This window comes from Protobothrops mucrosquamatus, unplaced genomic scaffold (genome assembly GCF_001527695.2).
Source record: "Protobothrops mucrosquamatus isolate PMUCROS unplaced genomic scaffold, P.Mucros_1.0 scaffold656, whole genome shotgun sequence".
NCBI classification, from domain to species: domain Eukaryota; kingdom Metazoa; phylum Chordata; class Lepidosauria; order Squamata; family Viperidae; genus Protobothrops; species Protobothrops mucrosquamatus.
In genome coordinates, this window is record NW_015386945.1 from 383818 (window position 1) to 392759 (window position 8942).

Consider the following 8942-nt stretch of genomic DNA (forward strand, 5'->3'; position numbering starts at 1 on the left):
TTAAACTAGACATACCCAATTCCAGCAACCGTTCCTTATATGTTTTAGCCTCCAGTCCCCTAATCATCTTGGTTGCTCTTCTCTGATATATAAAAGTAGTTGCCCATGTCTATTGGATTGGGCGGTAATAACAAATTTAAAGACTACTCCTACTAATAATAATATAACAAATTTAAATAATAACAAATTTAAATAATACATGCAACTGAGGTAATTATTTCTGTCATCTTTAAGGCATGTATATGTTCAGGAAACCTTGCAACATCCTTTCTTCTGCTTTTATGTATGAAATATATATCAGTTCTGCCACTCGATATATTCTGAGCAAGAATTGAGAGAAATATATTTAATTCTTCCATTTGTAGGCTGTGGTGAGAAGAAAGCTGGTATAATCTCAAGATGCATAGTATTCCCTCAGGCAAGAAAGTGCCTTTAGCCAATATCTTCAGCTGACATCGCTTCACTGAAAACAAAACTTAAATTCTTTACACGAAGATTTAACCGGTAGGTGTTTTCTGTTATTCTTTCAGTTTTGGCATCCCTGGTGAATTTAATGGGCTTGAATTCCTTTTCCCTAACATTTTCAGTGGGCGGTTATGAATGAAGAAAGAAAGACGTTTTAAAGAAGGGCACCAAGCGGAGGAGAAAAAAGAGACAGCTAATTTCTGAGTGGACACTGATTGTCGGTTAGAGGTAGGAAGCCAACTCAGAATCTATCTCCTCTTTTCAGGCATCAACTGATAAACACTTTCAAAGAGATCCAAAAGAAAATTTCTAGTCTGAAGGAGCAAAGTTTCTAATTTTCTAAAGGCCCCAAAGAACTCTCATCAAGTGACTGGCACGTTCCTATTGACTGCTAGTCAATAAACTCAGAAGGAAGCAAGTAAAAGGCAGTCTTATACCTCTGACTTATCAGCATGAAAACCTTGATTACTAAATTGAAATAAATAAAAAGACAGCTTTGATAAAATCGAGCTGGGCATTTCACTGAAGGGTTACTGTCTTCTACAGGTTTTTAGGCATTATTTCATTAAAAGACGACTTGTTTTCTTCTTTAGTTAAATAGTTCCCACCATCATTTGTTTTCTTGTAACATTTGTGTTGAAAATCCAGAATGCTTTGCCCATCATCTCTGAGCCAACTCATTATTTGGATGCGGAATATTATGTAACCAAAACAGCATCATTCCTGTAAAAGAGGGAAATGCTAGCAAATATTGGTAAATTACAGGTAGTCCTTGACTTATAACCATAACTGAACCCAAAATTTCTGTTACTAAGTGAGATAGTTGTTAAGTGAGTTTTGCCACATTTCACAACCTTTCTTGCCACAGTTCCTAAGTGAATCACTGCAGTTGTTAAGTTAGTAACCCAGTTGTTAAGTGAATATGGCTTCCCCACTGTCTTTGCTTGTCAGAAGGTCTGACAAAAGGTGATTACACGATCCTGAGATATTGCGACCATCATAAATATGATCCGGTTGCTAAGCGTCCAAATTTTGATCATGTCACCATGGAGATGCTGCCATGATTGTAAGCATGAAATCCTTTTTCAGTGCTGTTGTAACTTCCAATGGTCATTAAACGGGTCATTCAAGTACAAAAAATCCTTAGGAAAGGCAAATTTAAAAGAACATGATCTAAAGCAGGGGTGTCAAACTGGCGATACATCACGTGACGCGATCGAGTTTGACACCTGTGATCTAAAGCAAACCCCAAATAGACTGGATCTCTCAGTAAACATGGAATTCCAAATGTTTGTTGGGCGGGGAGAGAAAATCAGGAGAGAAGGAAGTGAATGGAACAGAATATTGTTAAAGGGATATGATTTGATTGCTTAGAAGCCTCAAAGGGAGAATTACAAATGTTGTTCCATGTCCTGCTTGTGAAATTTCTGACATATAACAGGTACTGTCCTCTAACTTGCAGCTCCCTTCCAAAGGATACTGACAAGCTGCTTGTGACTCCCAGACTGCAATTTTTGCATTTTTGTTTATTATATCTTCAGATTAACAAAACACAGTTCCTATTGTCATATAATTGAACCAAAACAAACCATATTCTGTCTCAACACACAGTGGCTTACTTCATGCAATACAGTGATCGGGTTACCACATTCTGCTCATCCTCAGAAGAAAATGGAGGGGCTTATCTGGGAGCTGAATCAGGATTTCTCTTGCTCAAAGCAAGAATTGTGTCACTACCTAGGAAGCCCAATCAAAATAAAAGGACACAACAACTTTTCCTATTACAAAAGCAAACCTTATACTATTTGCTTTAAGAGTATACAGGTAGTCCTCAACTTACAACAGTTCCTTTAGTGACAATTCAAAGTTACAACAGCACTGAAAAAGGTGACTTGTGACCGTTTTTCACACTTATGACCAGGTGATCAAAATTTGGATCCTTGGCAAGTGACTCATATTTGTGACAGTTGCCATGTCCCAGGGTCACGTGATCATCTTTTGCGATCTTCTTACAAGCAAAGTCAATGGGGAAGCCAAATTTGCTTAACAACCATGTTACTAACCAAATAACTGCAGTGATTCACTTAACAACTGTGGCAAGAAAGGTCATAGAATGGACAAAATTCACCTAACAAATGTTTTACTTAATTTGCTTAACAACCATGTTACTAACCAAATAACTGCAGTGATTCACTTAACAACTGTGGCAAGAAAGGTCATAGAATTGACAAAATTCACCTAACAAATGTTTTACTTAGCAACATAAATTTTGGGCTAAATTGTGGTCGTACATCAAGATTACCTGTACTGTGTTTCCCTGAAAGTAAGGCCTATACCAACAATAAGCCCTAGCTTGATTTTTGGGGGTGGTTGTTAAATGAATTTGGCTTCTCCATTGACTATGCTTTGACTTTGAAATGACCACTTCACCTTGCCTTAGGGCTGGTTTTGGCACATATAGGTTGCTTTTACATAGAAAACAAGAGGTAAAGATTTTATGAATACAGGTATCCTGGCCCACAATTTATCTTAAGATGTTTCTTTTTGCCAAATCCAAATTTTACAATGGTAAAGTTGGCTGTTCTCATTTCTCCAGCCAAGCTGCGTGACTTCTTGAACACTTATGGATCCAAGGTTAGTCTGTCATCGTCTATCTTTATGTCCCTTTGTTTGAGTTAATGTGCATATTTGTATGGCATTTACATGCACAATTTCATAAAAAAAAAAGAAGGAAGCCTAAGATAAACAGAAGAACACTGGCATCCCCTAAATGCCGCTGAATATATTATCTAGCCTAGTAATGAAATGTTAACAAACCTTCACGCTTATCCTACACCCAAGCTACAGATATTTGCCACTATTGCGTATTGCAGGAGCCGAATGACACAGCTGATCAGAGTGGGGATTTTTTAAAAAAATGATAAACTTTGCATAGGAAAAGATAACTAAACCTTCATTTGTGCTGAAGTATACATTTGCTTACAGATGTAAATATTTAAAAAACGTTAACAAAGCTTTACACCAAAGGCCGGTCTGCATTAATGCAGATCTTAGAATAGTTGCTGGTCAGTTGCCAAGGGTACAGTCTGTAAATAACTGGAGCATTCCTTCCCATCGTTCTTATTCAAGGTCAAATAAAAGATCACAAGTAATCTGCAATACTAGGGAGCAAAGGTCATAGGAAGGAATTTAAAAAGCAAGCTAAAGCGATCTACTTACTTTGGAAAATGTAAGTGGAAACAGTTCTATCTTCATATCTAAGCTTCAACGTTTTTGCCCGGAGAAGAGTTATCAAGCCAAATAAGGAAAATGTGTTTTCAATTCCTGTAGGAATTTATTGAATGCCAGAGATGGGACATCTGCCACATGTGACAGGTGGCTTTCATCAACCATTCCTCTATTCTAGGGGAACCTGTAAATTTCGGGACAAGCGGACAGAACAGGCTGATGTCTTCTAAATAAAATTCTCAGCATCTCACCAGAGATGGATCTATGGGAGAATTACATTTCATACGTTACAGATGGAACACACAATGTGTGTGTCAACCTATTACTCTGGCTGCTGCTTTCCCACAAAATCTGGAACTTTTCTTATTAGTGCTTTGGTGGGATTTGTTTCTTTTAGGCAATTAGAACTTTTGCCTACTGCTGAGCAACATTATTTTTATTTTTAGGACACTACTGGGGAAAGGGGCATGCAGTATATAAGAAAATCAAGCCGAGGAACTTTCGGTATGGATTGTGAAAGGAGGGATTGAAACTGAACTGTGATATTGACAAGATAGGAAAGTGTAAAGGAAAATGTGCATTGATCCTAGTTTTTTTTCCCCATGAGATTATCTTGCAGGAAAGGATACATTTCTTTTTCAAAAGGGAAAAATTACAATCTATAAAGAGTTGCAGACCAAACACTGGCCCCTCAAAACCTTCAGGCAAACAGCAATTGCAAACTTGTTCTTTGTTGATTAAAACATGACTTTTTCTCTGGTACTTCTTACTGCTCTGACAGTTAAGAAGTGTACACATTGTGGTCAATTTGATATGTATCTACCAAGTAACACCTGAAAGCATCAGGCTAGAAACCAGGAGGGTATGAATTCAAATTCCAGCTGGGTGACTTTGGGCCTATCAATCACTCTTAGCTCTAGGAAGAAGACAAAGGCAAATCATTTCTGAAAATCTTGCCAAGAAAACTGCAGGCTCCAGCCTAGACAATTGCCAAAAGCCAAGAATGACTGAAGGAACAATAAATAAATAAAAGCACATATGATACTTATCTGGGATCAATCCTATTCATTATTCTTTCTGATATTCATATATTTATTGAGCAAGATTTCTATGTCAACTCAAGTACAGGATTCTGGATAGCTTGCAGAGATTAAAAAAAAATCACCAAAAGTATAAAATTGGCTATACAATATTCTTGGGAATACCTCAAGGGTGTCCAGTATTTGGGAGCAAAAGCAGAGAACAAAAATGTACCCTTTCTCCAAATGTTTACAATGTATTTCCTTTACTTTCCTCAATTTCCTCCAATTCTGTAATCGGACGTCTGCTCACTTAAACCCGCCAGGTAATCTTTCAGGCAATCTTCCCTCATTTTAGAGTATGAAATATGTATTATGACTTTAGCGAGAAGATCTTCCCTGTATTTTTTCTCTCTCCAAAATGTTCAAATTACAGTGGATAAAATAAGTCTGAATTATTTTGCTAGAAGGAACATTGAAATTACCGGGTAAATGATAAACGCACAAACAGATAGATATATGATGATGCTACCAGCCTGATAATACAACATTTGCAGGAATGTTAATAAGTTCAGCACACCAAGAAACCAACTCTTTACTCTTGGTTTCTTTTCTATTATTGGCGATAAATGGTAACGTACTGGCACAAATTCACTGCAAGTAAAGTAATAAAATATGGCTTCTGACAGTGCTATACAAAGTGAATATAAGCTTTTGTTCAACCCATCGGCTTCAGCAGATGGCAGTATCTGGCTGATCTTACCTAAGCTCAGTAACTGAGCAAGGCTGATGCTCTATGGGAGATCAAGAATCGCCAGACTGGAAAAATCTGTTTAGTTGAAAAACATGTACATGTACAGAAAGGACAGGGAAAATAAACTGAATTGAAATGAATCCCCTTCTGTATTGACAGAGATGTCACCAGTAGAATTTTTACCTTTACAACTCAGTTTTGTTTTGTTTTTTAATTGGGGGCTTCTTACAGTTTATTATTTCCTCTTAAACCTGCAAATTTAGCCAGCCTTTACATTTATATAGCACTGTATATAGTCAGATCAGTAATATTTTCAGTCATTTGGGTATCTTATATATGATGGCTTGCAACCCTCTCCCCCCTTTTTTTAATGTCCAAAACATCTTGGCAATTTTGTGAGACATAAGGCAATTTTTAAAGAAAAAAACCCCCAAATAATTTGGGGATCTGCATACAGTATCTTACAGCACTATGGTACTCCTGGAAAGTGCATTGCTAACTCCTGCCTTCTACTAACACACTATTTGTAGATTCATAATTAAAAGACAAAATGATTGAAGTAAACCAACCTTAATCTGAACCAATTATGTTTTCAGTATCAGTAACTTTAAGATGTGTGGACTCCAACTCATGTTGGATTGGGAATTCTGGGAGTTGACGTCCACACACCTTAATGTTGAGGTTGAGAAATACTGACTTAGAGAGAGGCTTCTGCAATGGGGTGTCTTCCATCTGTCACCATACATATGCTATTGGCAGCATCTGCAGAAAGTGCTCAGTGGGTTGCACAAACCTCAGTACTGACATATAAATAACAAATGGCCATAATGAATAGCATGTCATTCTGCCTGCACTTTGTAATTAAAAAGGGACCCTTCCAGACTGGGCTCCTGTGTGAGGCTTATGGGGACATGGAAGCATTGTGATGTGAGTAGGGATGCATTGAACCTAGAAGTCATAACCAGGGCTGGCTCTAGACATTTTGACACCCTCAGCAAAGTCATATTCTGATGTCCCCAATGGTTTGACCCACCTCCTGGTTTTGTTAGGAGTTTCAAAAATGTTCAGAGTTTCTTGTTTCTTTTTTTCTTTGAGTTTTTTTATGATTTTTATGATTTTCAGTCAAGACATTTTTTTTCCTTTTCTCAGACATTTTCACCCTATTTACCCAATATACAATTTCAATTACATTGGCAATCTATGCTTGTCACATGGCAACAATTCTGCAAAATTATATCTAACCCCCGATTGGGTGCACTGATTCACAATGTGGTGTTACTGCTTTTCACTTTTTAATTGTGATTTTGAAAGTCTTTTCAGTTTTGGTGCCCCCTAAAATTTGGCAACCCTAAGACCTACTTGGCCTTAGCCTAGAGCTGGCCCTGGTTATAACCCTACATCAGGAAAGTTAGTAGAAGTGGATGTTGAAACGTCTTTCTGCTGGAACTCTATCCCACTATTCTTGGATGTATTATGGCAACTATCTTGATTTAAACATGAACATTGCATGTAATCACTTGCTGCTGCTTCTCTGGCTCATAAAACTATACAAATACATCTGGGTAAAGCAATTGCAAACAAATCCTTTAGTCTGTTGCACAGAAGGGCAAAATGTCATCAAAGTATTGCTTTTACTTAGATCTGTTTTAACATGGTCCAATGTATAAAGATAGAACAAAGTTATCAAGTTGCATGTCAACGCTGCTAACATCGGATGTTTTTGCTTTGACAACAGTTGGAGATGCAACCATTTTCTTCTTATGTTTTACTCTTAGAGTTAGAGTTAGATGACACTGGGGGGAGGAATGTGCATGAGAGTTTAGCTAGACATAACAATAATGGACCTAGTCCTAGTGTGTGAACCAAGGTTATTGAAATAAGAGATGATAAGAATTGGCAGGCTGGAGAACTGGAGGGAACTCCTGCATTTCAAACTAATTGGAGAATGTGATTTATGACTGTTAACTGGAGGAGGGAATTGTGCTTTGATACTATGTGCTCAGGGGAGGAGAATCCAGTTTTTGGCTTCAATTATGTTAGTGCCGATGCTATGCTTCTCTAATAAAGATTCTTTAAGGTAAACAATGCCTCGAAGTTCTTTGAAGAGTTTCATCTGTCGGAACCATGACATTGCTACACTATACTGACTCCAAATGCCAAGAGCTGGCATTCAGTATTTTACATATGAGACAACAATTGACAGGTCTAATATTTCTTAGCAAGAGCTAAATTATGTCTCTGAAAGTCAGCCTCCTTTTTGAGATAAAACCCTTGTGCAGCTTTCTCCCAAACAAGATCAGAAATGTCTTCAGAAAGCAGGAGGGGGGCATGATTTGGGGAAGATGGGGAGGGGGAACTGTCCAGCCTACAAAATAGTTTCTTATGTTCCAATGGCAGTAACAGCATCTTCTCATATATTGCAAAAATCAAATAGGTAGGAGAATTTGTAAAAAAAATGCTCTTGCTCCTCCGTGACCAACAAGACTCAAAACCTTGTGATTATTTTGAATAATAACCTGGGAGGAGTCCCTTTTCGTATTGTTTTGTTTTAGGATCATGAAGAATTCTTTCTTCAGAAGGCATCACCATTGTGGCAAGCACTTGGAGCTATCTGCTGCCCCTGATTGCATTCCAGTTTTAGCCGATTGCGGTAAAAATCAGTTTCTTTTTGCCCCAGGAGTTTCTGGCAGCTCCCCTAGTTGCTATTTTTGAAATTTGGGGCAATTAGGCTTATTTCTGCAAAGGCTTCATTTTCTTTGAACAAACAAACAAAAGGATATAAATAACTTGAGAATCATCAATGGTGGACACATCAATTTAGAAGTCTCTTATTTACAAGGCTTGGAATACACTTCAGGCAAAATGACCATCCAGTGCAGAAGCTGAGTCCTAATGCTGGGTTTGCAGAGATGGAAATGAAGATGTCTGGATGGGGTAAAATTCCAGGGTTATCCATGCTGCTCATCTCAAAAGATTTGAACCATCCCATATGCATTTTTGTCTATGCTTAAGCACTAGTTCCACTTTGCTATTTAGCAAAGTATCTCTAAAAACAATCCCTTTTTTAGGATAGCTTTTTAAAATGTCTCTTATTGACTGTTATCAACACAAGTCAGATAGATGCAATTTTAAAAAAATCAAAGATAGGTGGGGGAAAGAACTCAGTTACTTGGCATCTATGTAGAAAATCGCATTTAACATTCAAGTATGAAGTAAACAGATATGCTAGCAATCTTTTTTTAAGTAAGGTGAAAAACTTTTTCCAAAAATGTGTATCGGTCAGAACAGATTAAAAAAAAGGCAAACAAATATTTTGGTGTATTTATTGACGGCTAAAACATAATAGATAGGATGAGCTTTACTTTACTTTAAATCAGTGAGGACTGACATTTTTCCTTAAGAGCAGTACAAAGAGAGATCAAAAATTAGATTTCTTTATGGTTCTCCAAAAATGTCAAATAGCTGCAAAGTTGGAT